The sequence below is a fragment of the Tachyglossus aculeatus genome, chromosome 11 (genome assembly GCF_015852505.1).
Source record: "Tachyglossus aculeatus isolate mTacAcu1 chromosome 11, mTacAcu1.pri, whole genome shotgun sequence".
In the NCBI taxonomy this organism is placed as follows: Eukaryota; Metazoa; Chordata; class Mammalia; order Monotremata; family Tachyglossidae; genus Tachyglossus; species Tachyglossus aculeatus.
In genome coordinates, this window is record NC_052076.1 from 73,017,882 (window position 1) to 73,040,409 (window position 22,528).

Sequence of the window (22,528 nt, forward strand, 5' to 3'; positions counted from 1 at the left end):
GAGACACGAAGAGCTGTGGGGTCGTCCTCTGCTGGCCGAGCTCGCGAGATGCAGGAAAATCCCAGACCCCAGCAAATCCCGAAGCCTCAGTTAATCGAGGGAACGGGAGGGCTTCGAGGGCGCCTCCTCCTGGCCGACCTCGCGAACGTCAGGAGTAAACCCGACCTCAGCCGATCGCCAAGCACCGGTTGGCTTGGAGGGGTCGGGAGAACTGAGAGGGCGCCCTCTGCTGAGCGAGTCTTAGAGCTGCAGGTGAATACGCGGTCCCAGCCAATCCCGGCACTACACTAATTTGGGGGCGACGTGATTAACTGCGTGGGTGCCATCTGCTGGCCAAGACCGCGAGTTGAAGAGAAATCCCTTGCCCCACTCAATCCGCACCCCACTGAATGGGGGGTGGGCCGGGAGGTGATGTGACGGCACCCTCTTTAGGCCGAGCCCAGGAGCTGCAGGACGGTCCCCGGCTCCAGCAGATCCCTACGCTGCACTCAGTTGAGGAGACGGGAGACAAGCTAAGAGCTGCGAGGGCGTCATCTCCTAGAAGAGCTCATGAGCTTCTGGAGAATCTCCGACCCCATCCAATCCCCAAACACCAGTTGATTGCGGGGAACGGGAGCAGCTGCGAGGGCGACCTCTGCTGACCCACACAGAGCAGTGCAGGTCGGGCCACGACCCCAACCAATCCCCTCACTCCACTGAATGGTGCGTGGGCCATGAGGAGCTAGGAGGGCGCCGTCTGCTGTCCGAGCCCAGGAGCTACAGGAATGTCCCGGGCTCCAGCCGTTCCCCACGCTCCACTCATGTGAGGGGGGGGTAACGGGAAGAGTTGCGAGGGCGTCCTCTGCTGGCCGAGCTCGATAGCTGCAGAAGAATCCCTGACCGCAGCTAATCCACAAGGTCCAGTTTATTGGGGGGAAAGGGAGGAGCTGCGAGTGCGCCATCTGCTGTCATGGCCCACGAGCTTGCAGGATTATCCCCGACCCCAGCCACTACCTAAGCACCAGTTGCTCGGGGGGAACGGGAGGAGCTCTTAGGGCGCCCCCTGCTGGCCTAGCTCGCGACCTTCAGGGGAATCCCCAACCTCAGCCGATCCCCAAGCACCGGTTGATTTGGAGGAGTCGGGTGAAGCTGAGAGGGCGTCCTCTGCTGACCGAGTTTAAGGGCGGCAGGTGAATATCTGGTCACAGCCAATCCCGGCACTATACTAATTTGGGGGCGACGGGATTAACTGCGAGGGCGCCATCTGCTGGCCAGGCCCGCGAGTTGAAGAGAAATCCCTTGCCCCAACCAAACCACGCCCGATTGAATGGGGGGTGGGCCGGGAGGTGATGTGAGGACACCCTCTCTTGGCCGAGCCCAGGAGCTGCAGGACGGTCCCAGGCTCCAGCAGATCCCTACGATCCACTCAGTTGAGGAGACGTTGAACAAGGTGAAAGCTGCGAGGGCGTAGTCTCCTGGAAGAGCTCACGAGCTGCAGGAGAATCCCCGACCCCGGCCAATCCCCAAGCATCATATGATTGCGGAGAATGGGAGGAACTCCGAGGGCTCCCTGTGCTGGCCCACACAGAGCACTACAGGTCGGGCCACGGCCCCAGTCAATCCCTGCATGCCACTGAATGGGGTGTTCGCAGTGAGGAGCTGCGAAGGCGCCCTCTGTTGGCCGAGTACAGGAGCTGCAGGAATGTCCCCGCCTCCAGCTGATCTCCACGATCCACTCATTTAAGGAGAGGGGGAGAAATGGGAAAAGCTGCGAGGGCGTCCTCTGCTGGCCGAGCTCGCTAGCTGCAGGAAACTCCCCGACCCCAGCAAATCCCCAAGCATCAGTTGATTGGGGGAACGGGAGGAGCTGCAAGGGCGCCTCCCGCTGGCCGACCTCTCAAGCTTCAGGAGAATACCCGAAATCAGCCGAACCCCAAGCACCAATCAATCAATCAATCAATCGTATTTATTGAGCGCTTACTGTGTGCAGAGCACTGGACTAAGCGCTTGGGAAGTGCAAGTTGGCAACATATAAAGACAGTTCCTACCCAAAAGTGGGCTCACAGTCTAAAAGGGGGAGACAGAGAACAAAACCAAACATACTAACAAAATAAAATAAATAGGATGGATATGTACAAGTAAAATAAATAGAGTAATAAATATGTACAAACATATATGCATATATACAGGTGCTGTGGGGAAGGGAAGGAGGTAAGACGGGGGGGACGAGGGGGAAAGGAAGGAAGGGGCTCAGTCTGGGAAAGCCTCCTGGAGGAGGTGAGCTCTCAGTAGGGCCTTGAAGGGAGGAAGAGAGCTAGCTTGGCGGAAGGGCAGAGGGAGGGCATTCCAGGCCCGGGGGATGACGTGGGCCGGGGGTCGATGGCGGGACAGGCGAGAACGCGGTACGGTGAGGAGATTAGCGGCAGAGGAGCGGAGGGTGCGGGGTGGGCTTAGAAGGAGAGAATGGAGGTGAGGTAGGAGGGGACGAGGTGATGGAGAGCCTTGAAGCCCAGGGTGAGGAGATTCTGCCTGATGCGCAGATTAATTGGTAGCTACTGGAGATTTTTGAGGAGGGGAGTAACATGCCCAGGGCGTTTCTGGACAAAGACAATCCGGGCAGCAGCATGAAGTATGGATTGAAATGGGAAGAGACACGAGGATGGGAGATCAGAGAGAAGGCTGATGCAGTAGTCCAGATGGGATAGCATGAGAGCTTGAACGAGCAGGGTAACGGTATGGATGGAAAGGAAAGGGCGGATCTTGGCAATGTTGACACCTTGGCAAATTGGCACCAGTTGACTTGGAGGTGACGAGAGAAGCTGAGAGGGCGTCTCCTGCTGATCGAGGCCAAAACGTGCAGGGGAATCCCAGGCCCCAGCTAATCCCCGCACTCCAGTGATTTGGGGGCGACCGGAGAAGCTGCGAGGGCACCATCAACTCTCCAGGCCCGTGAGCTGCAAGGAACTCCCTTGCAGCCACCAATCCGCGCCCCACTGAATGAGGGGGAAGGGAAGACCTGCCAGGGGGCCCTCTGCTGGCGGAGTTCGCGAGCTGCAGAACAATCCCCGACCCCAGCCAATCCACATGCCCCAGTATATTTTGGAGAAATGGAGGAGCTGCGAAGGTGCCATCTGCTGGCAGGGCCCGCGAACTGCAGGATTACCCCCGACCCCGGCCAATCCCCAAGTAGTAGTTGCTGGGGGGAACGGCAGGAGCTATAATTGCGCCCCTGCCGGCCGAAATCGCGAACTACAGGAGAATCCCCAACTAAGCCCCGGTTGATTTGGAGGGGTCCGGGTAAGCTGGGAGGGCGCCCTCTGCTGACCGAGTCTAATGGCTGCAGGGGAATACCCGGGCCCAACCAATCCCCTCACTACACTAATTTGGGGGCGACGGGATTAATTGCGAGGGCGCCATCTGCTGGCCCACACAGAGCACTGCAGATCGCACAAAGGCCCCAGCCTATCCCTGCACTCCACTGAATGACGTGTGGGTCGTGAGGAGCAGCGAGGGCGCCCTCTGCTGGCCGAGCCCCGGAACTGCAGGACGGTCCCCGGCTCCAGCAGATCCCTACGCTCCACTCTGTTGAGGAGATGGGGGACACGGTAAGAGCTGCGAGGGCGTCCTCTGCTTGCCGAGCTCGTGAGTTGCAGGAGAATCCCGGACCCCAGCCAGTCCCCAAGCACTAGTTGATTGGGGGGAACGGGAGGAGCGCTGAGGGCGCCCTCTGCTGGCCCACACAGAGCAATGCAGGTCGGCCCAGGCCCCCAGCAAATCCCCGCACTCCACTGAATGGCGTGTGGGCCGTGAGAACCTGCGAGGGCGACCTCTGCTGGCCGAGCCCAGGAGCTGAAGGAATATCCCCAGCTCCAGCCGATGCCCACGATCCACTCATTTAAGGAGAGGTGGGATACGGGAAGAGCTGCGAGGGCGTCGTCTGCTGGCCAAGCTCGCGAGCTGCTGGAGATTCCCCACCCTAAGCACTCCACCAACAGATTGGGTGGAACGGGAGGAGCTGAGAGGTCGCCCCCTGCTGGCCGACCTCGCGAACTGCAGGAGTATCCCCTACCCCAGCCAATCCCCAAGGACCAGTGTATTTGGAGGGCACGTGAGAAGTTGGGAGAACGTCCTCTACTGATGGATTTTACGAGCTGCAGGGGACTACTTGGTCCCAGCCAATCCCCGCACTACACTAATATTGAGGAGACGGGATCAACTGCGAGGGTGCCATCTGCTGGCGAGCTGAAGAGAAATCCCTTGCCCCAACCAATCCGCGCCCCACTGAATAGGGAGTGGGCCGTGAAGTGACGCGAGGGCGCCCTCTGTTGTCCGAGCCCAGGAGCTGCAGGACGGTCCCCGGCTCCAGCAGATCCCTACTCTCCACTCATTTAAGGAGAGGTGGGGGGCAAGGGAACAGTGGCGAGGGCTTCCTCCTCAGAACGAGCTCGCGAGCTTCAGAGAATCCCAGAACAAGGGAACAAGGTAAAAGCTGAGATGGCGTCGTCTCCTAGAAGAGCTCATGAGCTGCAGGAGAATCCCCGAACCCAGCCTATCCCCAAGCATCATTTGCTTTCGTGGAATGGGAAGAACTGCGAAGGCGCCCTCTGCTGGCCCACACAGAGCACTGCAGGTCGGGCCACGGCCCTAGCCAATCCCCGCACTCCACTGAATGGCGTGTTCGCCGTGAGGAGCTGCAGGGGCGCCCTCTGTTGGCCGAGCCCAGGAGCTGCAGGAATGTCCCCGCCTCCAGCCGATCCCCACGATACACTCATTTAAGGAGAGGGGGAGAAACGGGAAGAGCTGCGAGGGCGTCCTCTGCTGGCCGAGCTCGCGAGCTGCAGGAAACTCCCCGACCGCAGAAAATCCCCTCGCATCAGTTGATTGGGGGAATGGGAGGAGCTGCGAGGGCGCCTCCCGCTGGCCGCCAGCTCGAGCTTCAGGAGAATCCCCGAAATCAGCCGAACCCCAAGCACCAGTTGACTTGGAGGTGATGAGAGAAGCTGAGAGGGCGTCTCCTGCTGATCGAGGCCAAAACGTGCAGGGCAATCCCAGGCCTCAGCCAATCCCCGCAGTCCAGTGATTTGGGGGTGACCGGAGAAACTGCGGGGGCGCCATCTACTGTCTGGGCCCGTGAGCTGCAGGGAACTCCCTTGCAGACACTATTCCGCGCCCCACTGAGTGAGGGGGAAGGGAAGACCTGCTAGGGCGCTCGCTGCTGGCCGAGTTGGCGAGCTGCAGGACATTCTCCGACCCCAGCCAATCCTCAAGCCCCAGTATATTTTGGGGAAATGGAGGAGCTGCGAGGCCACCATCGGCTGGCAGGGCCCGCGAGCTGCAGGATTATCCCCTACCCCAGCCAATCCCCAAGCACCAGTTGATTGGGTGGAATTGGAGGAGCTGCGAGGGCGCCCCCTGCTGGCCAACCTCGCGAGAATCCGGAGAAATCCCGACCTCAGCCAATCCCCAAGCATCATATTATTTGTAGGGGACGGGAGAAGCTGAGAGGACGCCCACTGCTCATCGAGTCTAAGAGTTGCAGGGGAATACCCGGTCCCAGCCAATCCCCGCACTACATTAATTTGGGAGTGACGGAATGAACTGCGAGTGCGCCATCTGTTGGCCGGGCCCGCGAGCTGCAAAGAAACCCCTTGCCTGAACTACTCCGCACCACACTAAATGGGGGTGGGCCGTGAGGTAATGCGCGGGCTCCCTCTGTTGACCGAGCCCAGGAGCTGCAGGATGGTCCCTGGCTAAAACAGATCCCTACACTCCACTGAGTTGAAGGTAGGGGGGAAACGGTAAGAGCTGCGAGGGCGTCCGCTGCTGGCCGAGCTCGCGAGGTGCAGGAGAATCCCCGACCCCAGGCAATCCCCAAACACCAGTTGATTGCGGGAAACCGGAGGAGCAGCGAGGGCGCCCTCTGCTGGCCCACACAGAGCACTGCTTCTCGGGCCACGGACACAGCTAATCCCCGCACTCCACTGAATGTGTGGGAGAGAGGTCCCGCGAGTGCGATCTCTGATGACCGATCCCAGGAGCTGCCGGAGTGTCCGTACATCGAGCCAATCCCCACGCTCCTCTCATGTAAAATGGAGTGCGATACGGGAAGATCTGCGAGCGCGTCCTCTAACGGCCTCGAATGGCCGGTACCGGGAAAAGTTACGAGGGCATCCTCTGCTGAACGAGCTCACGAGCTTCAGGAGAATCCCAGACCCCAGCCAATACACAAGCCCCAGTTTACTGGGGGGGAAGGGAGGAGATGTGAGGGCGACCCTGTTGGCCGAACTCGCGAGCTGCCGGAGTATCCCCCACCCCAGCCAATCCCCAAGGACCTGGTTCTTTGGGGGAACGGGAGGAGCTTTTAGTGCTCCCCCTGCTGGCCGAAATCGCTAAAGTCATTTGAATCCCCAACCTCGTCTGCTCCCCAAGCACTGGTTGATTTGGAGGGTTCGGGAGAACCAGAGAGGGCGCCCTCTGCTGACGGAGTCTAAGACCTGCAGGGGCATACTCGGTCCAAGCCAATCCCCGCACTACACTAATTTGGGGGCGACGGGATTAACTGCGAGGGCGCTATTTACTGGACGGGTCCACGAGCTGCAGATAAATCCCTTGCCCCAACCACTCCGTGCACCACGAAATGGGGTGTGGGCCGGGAGGTGATGCGAGGGCGCCCTCTGTTGTCCGAACCGAGGAGCTGGAGGACGGTCCCTGGCTCCAGCAGATCCCTATGCTCCACTCAGTTTAGGAGAGGGGGGAAATGGTAAGAGCTGCGAGGGCGTCCTCTGCTGGCCGAGTTCGTGAGCTGCAGGGGAATCCTAGACCCCAGCCGATTCCCAAGCACCAATTGATTGGGGGGAACGGGAGGAGCAGCGAGGGCGCCCTCTGCTGACCCACACAGAGCACTGCATGTCGGGCCACGGCCACAGCCAATCCCCACACTCCACTGAATATCGTGTTGGCCGTGAGGAGCTGCAAGGGCGCCCTCTGCTGGCCGAGCCCAAGAGCTGCAAAAATGTTCCTGGCTCGAGGCGATCCCCACTGTCCATTCATTTAAGGAGGGGGGGGGGAAACGGGAAGAGCTGCGAGGGAGACCTCTCCTGGCTGAGCTCGCCAGCTGCCCTAGAATCCCTGACCCCAGGCAATCCACAAGCTCCAATTTATTGGGGTGAAAGGGTGGAGCTGCGAGGGCGCCCCATCCTGGCCGACCTCTCGAGCTGCAGGTTTATCCCCGACCCCAGGCAATCCCCAAGAACCAGTTGGTTGGGGGAAACGTGAGGAGATTTTAATGCGCCCCCAGCGGGCCGACATCTGGAACTTCAGGAAAAACCGCACCCTCATACGTCCCCAAGCACCGTTTGATTTGAAGGGGTAGCGAGAAGGTGAGAAGGCGCCCTCTGCTGACCGAGTCTAAGAGCTGAAGGGGAATATCCGGTCCCCTCACTACACTACTTTGGGGGAGACGGATTCACTTTGAGGGTGACATTCGCTGGCCGGGCAAGGGAGCGGCCGAGAAATCCGTTGCCCCAACCAATCCGCGCCCCAATGAATGAGGGGTGGGCCGGGAGGTGATGCGCGAGCACCCTACGTTGGCCGATCCCAGGAGCTGCAGGATGGTCTCCGGCTCCAGCAGATCCTTAGGCTCCACTCAGTTGAGGAGAGGGTGGAAACCGTAAGGCCTGCGAGGGCGTCCCCGGTTGGCCGACCTCGCGTGCCGCAGGAGTATCCCCGACCAACGACAATCCCCAAGCACCAGTTGCTTAGGTGGAACGGGAGGAGGTTGTAGTGAGCCCCCTACTGGTTGACTTTGCGAACTTCATGGGAATCCCCAAACTCAGCCAATTCTCAAGCACCGGTTGACTTGCAGGGGTCGGGAAAAGCTGAGAGGGCAAACTCTGCTGACCAAGTCTAAGACCTGCAGGGAAATACCCGGTCCCCTCCAATTTCCGGACTATAATAATTTGGAGGTGACGGGATTACCCTCGAGGGCGCCATCAGCTGGCCCGGTGCGCGATCAGCAGAGAAATCCCTTACCCCAACTAATCCGCGCCCCAGTGAATGGGGCGTTGACCGGGAGGTGATGCGAGGGCGCCGTCTATTGGCCGATCCCAGGAGCTGCAAGAGGGTACCCGGCTCCAGCAGATCCGTCCGCTCCACTCAGTTGAGGAAAGGGGGGGAAACGGTAAAAGCAGCAAGGGCGTCCTCTGCTGGCCAAGCTCGCGAACTGCAGGAAAATCGCCGACCCCAGAAAATCCCCAAGCCTCAGTTAATTGGAGGGGACGGGAGGGCATCGAGGACGCCTCCTCCTGGCCTACCTCGCGAGCTTCAGGATAATCCCCGACCACAGCCATTCCTCAAGCAGCATTTGATTGCTGGGAATGGGAGGAACACCGAGGGCGCCCTCTGTTGGCCCACACACAGCACTGAAGGTCTGGCCACGGCCCCAGCCAATCCCTGCAATCCACTGAATGGCGTGTGGGCCGTGAGGACCTGCGAGGGCAACCCGGGTGGGCCCACTTTTTGCCCCCCGCACGGGCTCTAACTGCGCATGCGCCGCGCTCTCCCTAGCGGACCCCTTTCCCTTCCCACCCGGGCTCCGACCGCGCATGCGCCGCGCTATCCAGGAGGGGCCTCCCTCCTCCCTTTCCCCGTGGGGTACTCCGATTGCGCATGCTCCGCCCACTCCGGGCCGGGGCCCCCTCCTCCCCTCGCCGAGGCTCCGAAAGTACATGCGCCCCGCTTCTCCTCCAACGCTGGCTCCGCACGCACATGCGCAGAACTCCCTCCTTTCTCCCCCCCGCCCCCAACCCGGGCTTAGATTGCGCAAGCGCTGCGCTATCTAGGGCTGAAGATATAATTTTGGGGACTATATTGTTCATTCATTCATTCAATCGAATTTCTTTATTGAGCGCTTACAGTGTATAGAGCACTGTGCTAAGCGCTTGGGAATAAGATAGTATGTCGTATATTACCGTATAGTATAGTACAGTATAGAGAAGCAGTGTGGTTCAGTGGCAAGAGCCCGGGCTCTGGAGTCAGAGGTCAGGCGTTCAAATCCCGACTCCACCGCTTGCCAGCTGTGTGACCTTGGGCAAGTCACTTCAATTCTCTGGGCCTCAGTTCCATCTGTAAAATGGGGATGAAGACTGTGAGCCTCGGGGGGCAAGCTGATCACCTTGTAACCCCCCAGCGCTTAGAACAGTGCTTTCCACATAGTAAGCGCTTAATAACTGCCATCATAATTATTATTGTTATTACCTCCAGGCCCTGGTCCATCTCTGCGTACTGGACTGGGGTTCCCTCTACCTCCCGGCACTTGTCCCCGAGGCTTCCGGCCCAAGTACCACTTTGACTCTCGGTCCGGGTCCCCCTATTCACCTGGCCCTGGCCCCGCTCCGCTTCCTGGCCCTGGTCTCCATCTCCCGGCCCAGGTACTCCTCTGCGTCCCTCCCCTGGTCCCCCTGTCACCCAGCCCAGATACCCCTCTGCCACCTAGCCCTGGGAGCCCTCAGCCTCCCTGTCGGGGCCCCTTGTATTCCGGCCCAGGTACAGCAATCTCCTGGACCTGGTCCCCTTCTGCTTCCCTGCCTTGGTACTGCCGTTTTCCACCAGGCCCTGGTCCCCTTCAGCCTCCCTGTCCTGATCCCCCACCGCCTCTCGGCCTTAGTCCCCCTATGCCTCCCGGCTCCGGTACCCCACTGCCTTCCGGCCCAGGTACCCTTCTACCTCCCGGCCCTGGTCCCCGTCTGGCTCCCTGCCTTGGTCCCCATCAAAGTCCTGGCCCAGGCCGGCCTCTGTCTCTATGACCTGGTCACGCCCCGTCTCTCGTCCCTGGTTCCCCTCGGCTTCTCAGCCATAGTCCCACTGTCTCCCGGCCCAGGTAACCCTCTGACTGCCGGCCCTGGTCGCACTGTCTACCAGCCCTGGTCCCCCTCTTTCTCCCGGTCCTGGCCACTCTCTGCCTCCCTGAACTTGTCACACCGCTTCTCGGCCCTGGTCCCCCTTTGCCTCCCTGCCCTGGTTCCCCTCGGCTTCTCAACCATAGTACCACTGTCTCCCGGCCCGGGTAACCCTCTGCCTCCTGGCCCTGATCCCCCGCTGCCTCCAGACCCTCGGCCCCCTCTGCCTCCCTGCCCTCGTCCCCAAGGCCTCTCAGCTCTGGTAACCCTCTGCCTCCGGCCAAGGGACCACACTGCCTCGTGGAAGAAATCCCCTTCAGCTTCCATGCCCTGGCCCCATCTACCAGCCCAGGTACCCCTTGGCCTCCCGGCTCTGGTCCCCCTGTATCCCTTCCCAGGAACCCCTCTGTCCCCTGGCCCTGGTCCCCCTCGGCCTCCTGGCCCTGGTCCCCCTCTGCAGCCTGCCCTGGTTCTGTGCATCCCGGCTCTGGTCTCCTTCTACCTCCAGGCCCTTGGGTCTCTCTCCATGGCAGCCCTGGGTCCCCCCCTACCTCCCCGCTCTGGTCCCCTTCTGCCTCGCAGCTCTGGTCAGCCTGTCTCCTGGCCCAGGGACCCCGCTGCCTCCTGGTCCTGGTCCCCCTATGACTCCCGGCCCTTGCCATGTGTAACTCCCCGCCCTGTTCTCCTTCTACCTCTCCGGCCTTGGATCCCTCTCCATTCCGGCCCTGGTCTCCATTGCCTGGCCCAGGTACCCCTCTGCATCCAGGCCCTGGTTCCTCTCTATCTCCCCAACTTGTTCCCCCGCTGCCTTCCGGCCCCAGTCCCTCTATTCCACCCTGCCCCTGCCCCCCCCCCCCACCAGCCCGGACCTCTCGGCCCTGGTGCCACTCTGCTTCCCGGCCCAGGTACCCCTAATCCCTTCTACATCCCTGCCCGGGTTCCCCAGTCTCCTGGCCCAGGTACCCATCTGCCGCCCGGCCCTGGTCTCTCTGTAGCTCCTAGCCCTGGTATCGTTCTACCTCCAGGCCCTTGGGTCGCTCTCCGTCCCACCCCTGGGTCCCCTCTACCTCCCAGCCCTTGTCACTTTGTCTCCCGGACCAAGTACCATTCTGCCTCCTGGTCCTGGTCCCCCTCTCACCCGGCCCAAGTACCCCTCTGTCTCCGGGCCCTGGTCCCCGCGTGCCACGGTCCACCTCTGCCTCCCAGCCCTGGTCGCCTTCCAACGCCAAGCCCTGGGTCTCTCTCCGTCACGGCCCTGGGTCCTCTCTACCTCCCAGCCCAGGTCTCCCTGTCTCCTGGCCCAGGTAACCCTCTACTTCTTGGCCGTGATTCCCCCTGCCTTCCCGCCCTTGTTCCCCTCTGCCTCCCTGCCCTGGTCCCCAGCCTGCCTCTTGTCCTTTGTCCCCCTCTGCCCTTTGGCCCTGGTATCCCTGTCTCCCAGCCTAGGTACCCATCTGCTTCCTGGCACTGGTACCCTCTAGGCCCCGGTCCCCTTCTGTCTCCCGGACCTGGCCCCTTTATGTGTCCAGGCCTTGGTCTCCTTTTACGGCAGGGGTTTGAATCCTTCTCCACCGCTTGTCACCTGTGTGACCTTGGGCAAGTCACTTCACTTCTCTGGGCCTCAGTTACCTCCTCTGTAAAATAGGGATTAAGACCGTGAGCCCCATGTGGGACAACCTGATCACCTTGTAAATTCCCCAGCGCTTAGTACAGTGCTTTGCACATACTAAGCGCTTAATAAATGCCATCATTATTCTTATTATTACAACTTGGGAACATAGTAAGCTTCGTACATACTGAGCGCGGGCGCGGTCCGACTGCGCATGCGCCGTGCTCTCCCGGACGGGCCCACTTTTTCCCCACCCACCGGGGCCCCGACTGCGCATGCGTTACGCTCTCTAGGGCGGGGGACCCCTTTCCCTTCCCGTCCGGGCTCCGACCGCGCATGCGCCGCGCCCTTCGGGGCTGGGGCGCCCCCTCCCCTGGCCGAGGCTCCGAATGCGCATGCGCCCCGCTTCTCCTCCCAGGTCCGTTCCGTATGCGCATTCGCAGAGCTCCCTCCCTTCTCCCCCGCTACCCGGGCTTCGACTTCACATGCATCACGTATCTAGGGCTGAAGATATAGCTTAGGGGACTGTATGGTTCATTCATTCAATCGTATTTTTTTATTGAGCGCTTACAGTGTGAAGAGCCTGTGCTAAGCGCTTGGGAATGGGATAGTACGTCGTATATTACAGTATAGTATAGTACAGTATAGAGAAGCAGTGTGGTTCAGTGGCAAGAGCCCGGGGTTTGGAGGCAGAGTTCAGGCGTTCAAATCCCGACTCCACCGCTTGCCAGCTGTGTGACCTTGGGCAAGTCGCTTCACTTCTCTGGGCCTCAGTTCCATCTGTAGAATGGGGATGAAGACTGTGAGCCCCGCGGGGGGCACCCTGATCACCTTGTAACCCCCCAGCGCTTAGAACAGTGCTTTGCACATAATAAGCACTTAATAAATGCCATTATTATTATTATTATTACCTCCAGGCCCTGGTCCATCCCTGCGTCCTGGACCTGGGTTCCCTCAACCTCCCGGTACTGGTCCCCCTGTCTTCCGGCTCAGGTACCACTTTGCCTCTTGGTCCAGGTCCCCCTATTCCCCTGGCCCTGTTCCCCATTTCCCGGCTCAGGTTCTCCTCTGCTTCCCTGCCCTGGTCCTCCTCTCACCCAGCACAGATACCCCTCTGCCATCCAGCCTGGGGACCCCTCTGCCTCCCTGCCCGGGTCCCCCAGTCGCACTGTCTATCAGCCCTGGTCCCCTTCTTCTCTCTCAATGAATTTGGGGGTGAAGGGATGACCTGCCAAGGAGTCCTCGGATGGCCAAGCTAACGAGCTACCGGTGAAACCCGTTACCCCGCCCACCCAAAAGCACCGGGCTATTGGGGGGAAAGAGAGGAGCAGCGAGGGCGCCCCCGGTTGGCCGACCTTTCGTGCTGCAGGGGTTCCCCGACCCCAGCCATTCCACAAGCACCAGTAGCTTGGGCAGAAAGGGAGGAGCTTTTTGCGTGTCCCCTGATGGCCGACCACGAGAACTACAGGAAAATATCTGATCTCAGCCGATCCCCAAGCACCGGTTGATTTGGAGGGTTCGGAAGAGCTGAGAGGGGGCCCTCTGCTGACCGAGTCTAAGAGTGTCGCAGAATATCCTGTCCCAGCAAATCCCCGCACTACACCAATTTGCGGGCGAAGGGAGTAACAGAGAGGGCGCCATCTTCTGGCCGGTTCCGTGAGCTGCAGATAAATCCCTTGCCCCAAACAATCCGCGCCCCGTCTGAATAGGGGGTTGTTCGGGAGGTGATTCAAGGGCGTCGTTTTGTGACCGAGCACAGGATCTTCAAGAGAATCCCGGAAATCAGGAAATCCCCAAGCACCAGTTGATTCGGGGGGAAAGGGAGGAGTTGCGAGGCGCCCTCTGCTGTCATACAAAGAGCACTGCAAGTCGGGCAACGTCCCCAGCCTATCCCCGTCCTGCACTGAATGGCGTGTGGGCCGTGAAGAGCCGCGACGGCGCCCTCTTCTGGCCGAGCCCAGGAGCTGCAGGAATGTCCCCGGCTGCAGCCGTTCCCCAGGCTCCACTCATATAAGGAGAGGGGGGGAATCGGGAAGAGCTTCGAGGGAGTCCTCTGCTGGCCGAGCTCGCGAGCTGCAGGAGAATCCCCGACCCCAACCACTTCCCAAGCACCAGTTGAATGGATGGACCGGGAGGAGCCGCAAAGCCGCCAGTCCTGGCCGATCTCGCGAGCTTCTGGAGAAAGCCCCACCTCAGATAATCCCCAAGCACCCGGTGATTTGGAGGGCGGGAGTTGCTAAGGGGTCGTCTTCAGCTGATCGAGTCCGTGAGCTGCAGGGGAATCCAAGGCCCCAGCCAATTCCTGCACTCCAGTGATTTGGGGGCGACGGGAGAAACTGCGAGGGCGCCATCTGCTGTCCGGACCCGTGAGCAGCAGTGAAATCCCTTGCCCCTAGAAATATGCGCCCTACTGAATTTGGGTATGAAGGGAAGACCTGCCAGCGAGTCCTCTGTTGGACGAGCTAGCCAGGTGCCGGACAATCCCGGAAGACAGCCAAACCAAAAGCACTGGGCTATTGGGGGAAAATGGTGGAGCATCGAGGGCGCCCCCTGCTGGCCGACCTCTCGTGCTGCAGGTTCTTCCCTGACCCCAGCCACTCCCCAAGCACCAGTTGCTTGGGGAGAAAAGGAGGACACTTTTGTGCTTCCCCTGCTGGGTGACCTCGCGAACTTCAGGAAAATCTCTGATCTCAGCCTATCCCCAAGCACCGGTTGATTTGGAGTGTTCGGGAGAAGATGAGCGAGCGCCCTCTGCTGACCGAGTCTAAGAGTTGCAGGTAAATACCCTGTCCCAGCCAATCCCCGCACTACACCAATTTGCGTGTGAAGGGAGTAACAGAGAGGACACCATTTGCTGGCCGGGTCCGCGAGCTGCAGAGAAATCCCTAGCCCCACACAATCCGCGCCCCGTCCGAATGGGGGGGTGGTCCGGGAGGTGATTCCAGGGCGTCGTTTTTTGACCTTCAGGAGAATCACGGAACCCAGGATATCCCCAAGAACCAGTTGATTGGGTGGGAAAGAGAGGAGATGCGAGGCGCCCTCTGCTGGCCCACAAAGAGTACTGCAAGTCGGGCCACGTTCCCAGCCTATCCCTGCGCTTCACTGAATGACGTTTGGGCAGTGAAGAGCTGCGATGGCGCCCTCTGCTGGCCGAGCCGAGGGGCTGCAGACATGTCCCCGGCTGCAGCCGTTCCCCAGGCTCCGCTCATGTAAGGGGGGGGGGGGAACGGGAAGAGCTGTGAGGGCGTCCTCTGCCGGCCGAGCTCGCGAGCTGCAGGAGAATCCCCGACCCCATCCACTTCCCAAGCACCAGTTGACTGGGTGGACCGGGAGGAGCTGCGAGGGCTCCCCTCCTGGCCGACCTTGCGAGCTTCAGGAGAAAACCTGAACTCAGAGAATCCCCAAGCAGGTGATTTGGAGGGCTGGAGTAACTGAGAGGTCGTCTTCAGCTGATCGAGAAGCAGCGTGGCTCAGTGGAAAGAGCACAGGCTTTGGAGTCAGAGGTCATGGGTTCAAATCCAGGCTCCGCCAACTGTCAGCTGTGTGACTTTGGGCAAGTCACTTCACTTATCTGGGCGTCGGTTACCTCATCTGGAAAATAGGGATGAAGACTATGAGCCCCACATGGGACAACCTGATCACCTTGTATCCCCCCAGCGCTTAGAACAGTGCTTTGCACATAGTAAGCGCTTAACAAATACCATTATTATTATTATCGAGTCCGAGAGCTGCAGGGGAATCCAAGGCCCCAGCCAATCCCTGCACCCCACTGATTTGGAGGCTACTAGAGAAACTGCGAGGGCGCCATCTGCTGTCCCGGCCCGTGAGCTCCAGGGAAATCTCTTGCCCCAAGAAATATGCGCCCCACAGAATTTGGGGGTGAAGGGAAGACCTGCCAGCGAGTCCTCTGCTGGCCGAGCTAGCGAGCTGCCGGTGAATCCCGGACCCCAGCCAACGCAAAAACACCGGGCTATTAGGGGGAAATGGAGGAGCAGCGAGGGCGCCCCCTGATGGCCGACCTGTCGTGCTGCAGGGACTTCCAAGACCCCAACCACTCCCCAATGAGCAGTAGCTTGGGGAGAAAGGGAGGAGCTTTTTGTGCGTTCCCTGCTGGCCGACCTCGCGAGCTTCAGGAAAATCTCTGACCTCAGCCGATCCCCAAGCTCCGGTTGATTTGGAGTGTTCGGGAGAAGCTGAGAGGGCGCCCTCTGCTGACCGAGTCAAAGAGTTGCAGGGGAATACCCTGTCCCAGCCAATCCCCGTACTACACCAATTTGCTGGCGAAGGGAGTAACAGGGAGGGCGCCATCTGCTGGCCAGATCTGCGAGCTACAGAGAAATCCCTTGCCTCAAACAATCAGCGCCCCGTCTGAATGAGGGGTGGTCCAGGAGGTTATTCGAGGGCGCCGTTTGTTGACCGAGCCCAGGAGCTGCAGGATGGTCTCCGGCACCAGCAGATCCCTACGCTCCACTCAGTTAAGGAGACGGTGGTAACGGTACGACCTGCGAGAGCGTCCTCTGCTGGCCGAGTTCGCGAGCTGCAGGAGAATCCTGGACCTCAGGAAATCCCCAGTCACTAGTTGATTGGCGGGAAAGGGAGGAGCTGCGAGGGCCCACACAGAGCACTTATGGTGGGCCCCTGGATCCAGACAATCTCCACTGAATGGCAGGTGATGGTGGAGAGCTGCGAGAGCGCCCTCTGCTGGCCGAGGCCAGGAGCTGCAGGAATGTCCCCGGCTGCAGCCGTTCCCCAGGCTCCGCTCATTCAGGTGACGGGGGTAATGGGGAAGAGCTGCGAGGGCGTCCCCTGTCGGCCGAACTCGCGAGCTGCAGAGAAATCCCTTGCCCCAAACAATCCGTGCCCCCTTTGAATGGGGGGTGGTCCGGGAGGTGATAAAAGGGCGCCGTTTTTTGACCGAGCCCAGGAGCTTCAGGAGAATCCCGGACCCCAGGAAGTCCCCAAGCACCAGTTGATTGGGGGGGAAAGGGAGGAGATGAGAGGCGCCCTCTGGTGACCCACAAAGAGTACTGCAAGTCGCGCCACGTCCCCAGCCTATCGCCGCCCTGCTCTGAATGGCAGGTGGGCCGTGAAGAGCTGCGTCGGCGTCCTCTGCTGGTCGAGCCCAGGAGTTGCAGGAATGTTCCCGGCTGCAGCTGTTCCCCAGGCTACGCTCATTTAAGGAGATGGGGGTAATCAGGAAGAGCTGCGAGGGCGTCCTCTGTCGGCCGAGCTCGAGAGCTGCAGGAGAATCCCTGATTCCAACCACTTCCCGAGCACCAGTTGATTGGGTGGACCGGGAGTACCTGCGAGGGCGCCCCTCCTGGCCGACCTCGCGAGCTTTTGGATAAAACCCGACATCAGAGAATCCCCAAGACCCATGTGATTTGGAGGGCGGGAGTAGCTGAGAGGTCGTCTTCGACTGATCGAGTCCGAGACCTGCAGGGGAATACAAGGCCCCAGCCAATCCCTGCACTCCAATGATTTGGGGGCGACTGGAGAAACTACAATGGCTCCATCTGCTGTCCGGGCCCGTGAGGTGCAGGGAAATCCCTTGCCCCAAGAAATATGCGCCCCACCGAATTTGGGGGTGAAGGGAAGACCTGCCAGGGATTCCTCTGCCGGCCGAGCTAGCGAGCTGCCAGTGAAAACCGGACCCCAGTCAACCCCAAAGCACCGGGCTATTGAGGGGAAATAGAGGAGCAGTGATGGCGCCCTTCTGGCTCTGGTCCCGCTCTGCCGCCCGGCCCTGGTCCCTCTGTGCCTCCTGGCCCTGGTATCGTTCTACCTCCAGACCCTTGGGTCTCTCTCCGTCCCAGCCCTGGGTCCCCTCTAGCGCCCGGCCCTTTACCATTCTGCCTCCTGGTCCTGGTCCCCCTATCTCCCGGCCCAAGTACCCCTCTGCCTCCGGGCCCTGGTCCCCGCCTGCCACGGTCCACATCTGTCTCCCAGCCCTGGTCGCCTTCTACCGCCAAGCCTTGGGTCTCTCTCCGTCCCGGCCCTGGGTCCTCTCTACCTCCCAGACCAGGTACCCCTGTCTCCTGGCCCAGGTAACCCTCTACTTCTTGGCCGTGATCCCCCCTGTCCCCCTCTGTCTCCCTGCCCTGGTCCCCAGCCTGCCTCTTGGCCTTTGTACCCCTCTGCACTTTGGCCCTGGTATCCCTGTCTCCCAGCCTAGGTACCCATCTGCTTCCTCGCACTGGTACCTCTCTGCCTCGAGGCCCCGGTCCCCTTCTGCCTCCCGGCCCTGGCCCCTTTATGTGTCCAGGCCCTGGTATCCTTTTACGTCAGGGGTTCGAATCCATCTCCACCGATTGTCACCTGTGTGACCTTGGGCAAGTCACTTCACATCTCTGGGACTCAGTTACCTCCTCTGTAAAATGGGGATTAAGACCGTGAGCCCCGCGTGGGACAACATGATCAACTTGTAAATTCCCCAGCGCTTAGTACAGTGCTTTACACATCGTAAGCGCTTAATAAATGCCATCATTATTCCTATTATTACAACTTGGCAACATAGTAAGCTTCGTACATAGTGAGCGCGGGCGCGGTCCGACTGTGCATGCACCGCGCTCTCCCGGACGGGCCTTCTTTTGCCCCACCCGCCCGGGCTCCGGCTACGCATGCGTTACGCTCTCCAGGGCGGGGGCTCCCTTCTCCCCGCGCCCGGTCTCCGACGGCGCATGCGCCGCGCTCTCCCGAACGGTCCTACTTTTTCCCCACCCGCCCAGGCTCCGACTGCGCATGCGTTACGCTCTCCAGGGCGGGGGTCCCTTCTCCCCGGGCCCGGGCTCCTACCACGCATACGCCTCGCTCTCCTGGGCGGGCCCCCCCTCCGCCCTCGCCGAGGCTCCGAATGCCCATGCGCCCCGCTTCTCCTCCCCGTCCTGATCCTTACGCGCATGCCCACAGCTCCCTCCTTTCTCCCCGTCCCACCCGGGCTTCGACTGCGCATGCGTCGCGGTATCTAGGGCTGAAGATACAGCTTTGGGGACTATATCGTTCATTCATTCATTCATTCAATCGTATTTTTTTATGGAGCGCTTACGCTGTGTAGAGCACTATGCTAAGCGCTTGGGAATAGGATAGCATGTCTTATATTACAGTATCGTATAATACAGTATAGAGAAGCAGTGTGGTTCAGTGGCAAGAGCCCGGGCTTTGAAGTCAGAGATCAGGCGTTCAAATCCCGACTCCACGGCTTGTCAGCTGTGTGACCTTGGGCCAGTCACTTCACTTCTCTGGGCCTCAGTTCCTTCGGGAAAATGGGGATGAAGACTGTGAGCCCCGCGGGGGGCATCCTGATCACCCTGTAAACCCCCAGCGCTTAGGCCAGTGCTTTGCACTTAGTAAGCGCTTAATAAATTCCATTATTATTATCATTATCACCTCCGGGCCATGGTCCATCCCTGCGTCCTGGACTTGGGTTCCCTCAACATCCCGGCACTGGTCCCCCTGTCTGCCGGCCCAGGTTCCACTTCGTCTCTCGGTCCCGGTCCCCCTATTCCACTGGCCCTGGTCATCATCAATCGTATTTATTGAGCGCTTACTGTGTGCAGAGCACTGTACTAAGCGCTTCGGAAGTACAAGTTGGCAACATATAGAGACAGTCCCTACCCAAAAGTGGGCTCACAGTCTAAAAGGGGGAGACAGAGAACAATACCAAACATGCTAAGAAAATTAAATAAATAAAATAAATATGTACAAGTAAAATAAATAAATAGAGTAATAAATATGTACAAACAAATATACATATATACAGGCGCTGTGGGGAAGGGAAGGAGCTAAGATGGGGGATGGAGAGGGGGACGAGGGGGAGAGGAAGGAAGGGGCTCAGTCTGGGAAGGCCTCCTGGAGGAGGTGAGCTCTCAGTAGGGCCTTGAAGGGGGGAAGAGAGCTAGCTTGACGGATGGGCAGAGGGAGGGCATTCCAGGCCCGGGGAATGACGTGGGCCAGGGGTACTGTTCCAGGCACTCCTCTGCTTCCCTGCCCTGGTCCCCCTGTCACACAGCCCAGTTACCCCTCTGCCATCCAGCCCTGGGACCCCTCTGCCTCCCGGCCCGGGTCCCCCTGTCTCCCGGCCCAGGTACCACTGTCTCCTGGACCTGGTGCCCCTCTGCTTCCCAGCCTTAGTACTGCCGTCTGCCTCCAGGTCCTGGTCCCCCTCTGCCTCCCTGTCCTGATCTCCCACCGCCTCTCGGCCTTAGTCCCCCTCTGCCTCCCGGCCCAGGTACCCCTCTACCTCCCGGCCCTGGTCCCCGTCTGGCTCCCTGCCTTGGGCCCTCCTCAAAGTCCTGGTCCAGGCCGGCCTCTGCCTCTATGACCTGGTCACGCCCCTCCTCTCGGCCCTGGTTCCCCTAGGCTTCTCTGCCATGGTCCCACTGTCTCCCGGCCCAGGTAACCCTCTGACTGCCGGCCCTGGTCGCACTGTCTACCAGCCCTGGTCCCCCTCTTTCTCCCGGTCCTGGCCGCTCTCTGCCTCCCTGAACTTGTCACACCGCTTCTCGCCCTTGGCCCCCTTTGCTTCCCGGCCCTGGTCCGCCGTTTACCGGCCCGGGTACCCCTCTGCCTCCTGGCCCTGATCCCCCGCTGCCTCCAGATCCTCGGCCCCCTCTGCCTCCCTGCCCTGGTCCCCAAGGCCTTTCAGCTCTGGTCACTCTCTGCCTCCGGCCAAGGTACCACACCGCCTCCTGAAAGAAATCCCGTTAAGCTTCCATGCCCTGGCCCCCATCTACAAGCCCAGGTACCACTTGGCCTCCCAGCTCTGGTCGTCCTGTAGCCCATCCCAGGAACTCCTCTGTCCCCTGGCCCTGGTCCCCCTCTGCCTCCTGACCCTGGTCCCCCTCTGCCTCCTGACCCTGGTCCCGGTCTCTCCCGGCCCAAGTACCCCTCTGCCTTCTGGGCCTGGTCCCTGCTTGCCACGGTCCACCTCTGCCTCCCAGCCCTGGTCGCCTTCTACCTCCAAGCCTTGGGTCTCTCTCCGTCCCGGCCCTGGGTCCTCTCTGCCTCCCAGCCCAGGTCCCCCTGTCTCCTGGCCCAGGTAACCCCCTTCTTCTTGGCCGTGATCCCCCCTGCCTTCCCGCGCTTGTCCCCCGCTGCCTCCCTGCCCTGGTCCCCAGCCTGCCTCTTGGCCTTTGTCATCCTCTGCCCTTTGGCCCTGGTATCCCTGTCTCCCAGCCTAGGTACCCATCTGCTTCCTGGCACTGGTACCCCTCTGCCTCTAGGCCCTGGTCCCCTTCTGCCTCCCGGCCCTGGCCCCTTTATGTGTCCAAGCCCTGGTGTCCTTTTACGGCAGGGGTTCGAATCCCTCTCCACCGCTTGTCACCTGTGTGACCTTGGGCAAGTCACCTCACTTTTCTTGACCTCCTTTACCTCCTCTGTAAAATGGGGATTAAGACCGTGAGCCCCACGTGGGACAACGTGATCAGCTTGTAAATTCCCCAGCGCTGAGTACAGTGCTTTGCACATAGTAAGCTTTTAATAAATGCCATCATTATTCTTATTATTACAACTTGGCAACATAGTAAGCTTCGCACATAGTGAGAGCGGGCTTGGTCCGACTGCGCATGCGCCGCGCTCTCCCGGACGGGCCCACTTTTTCCCCACACACCCGGGCTCCGACTGCGCATGCGTTTCGCTCTCCAGGGCGGGGGCTCCCTTCTCCCCGGGCCCTGGCTCCGACGGCGCATGCTCCGCGCTCTCCCGGGCGGGCCCCCTTTCCCTTCCCGCCCGGGCTCTGACCGCGCATGCGCTACTCTCTCCAGGGCGGGGGTCCCTTCTCCCCGGCCCCGGTCCCGAATTCCGACCGCGCATGCGCCGCGCTCTCCGGGGCCGGGCCCCCCCCTCCCCGAGGCTCCGAATGCGCATGCGCCCCGCGTCTCCTCTCCGCCCGGCTCCTCACGCGCACGCGCAGAGCTCCCTCCCTGCTCCCCCCCCCCCTCCGAAGTTCGACTGCGCATGCGCCGCGCTCTCTAGGGCAGAAGATATAGCTTTGGGGACTATATCGTTCATTCATTCAATCGTATATTTTTATTGAGCGCTTACGCTGTGTAGAGCACTGTGCTAAGCGATTGGGAATGGGATAGTATGTCGTATATTACAGTATGGTATAGTACAGTATAGAGAAGCAGTGTGGTTCAGTGGCAAGAGCCCTGGCTTTGGAGTCAGAGGTCAGGCGTTCAAATCCCGACTCCACCGCTTGTCAGCTGTGTGACCTTGGGCAAGTCACTTCACTTCTCTGGGCTTCAGTTCCATCTGTAAAATGGGGATGAGGACTGTGAGCCCCGCGGGGGGCACCCTGATCACCTTGTAAACCCCCAGCGCTTACAACAGTGTTTTCCACATAGTAAGCGCTGAATAAATGCCATTATTATTATTATTATTATTATTATTATTATTATTATACTTATTATTACCTCCACGCCCTGGCCCATCCCTCTGTCCTGGACTTGGGTTCCCTCAACCTCCCGGCACTGGTCCCCCTGTCTTCCGGCCCAGGTACCACTTTGCCTCTCGGACAAAGTCGCCTTATTCCCCTTGCCCTGGTCCCCATTTCCCGGCCCAGGTACTCCTCTGTTTCCCTTCCCTGGTCCCCCTGTCACCCAGCCCAGATACCCCTCTGCCATCCAGCCCTAGGACCCCTCTGCCTCCCTGCCCGGGTCCCCCTGTCTCACGGGCCGGTTACCCCTGTCTCCTGGACCTGGTGCCCCTTTGCCTCCCAGCCTTGGTACTGCCGTCTGCCTCCAGGCCCTGGTCCCCCTCTGCCTCCCTGTCCTGATCCCCCACCGCCTCTCGGCCTTAGTCCCGCTCTGCCTCCCGGCCCAGGTACCCCTCTACCTCCCGGCCCTGGTCCCCGTCTGGCTCCCTGCCTTGGTCCCCATCAAAGTCCTGGCCCAGGCCGGCCTCTGCCTCTATGACCTGGTCACGCCCCGTCTCTCGTCCCTGGTTCCCCTCGGCTTCTCAGCCATAGTCCCACTGTCTCCCGGCCCAGGTAACCCTCTGACTGCCGGCCCTGGTCTCACTGTCTACCAGCCCTGGTCCCCCTCTT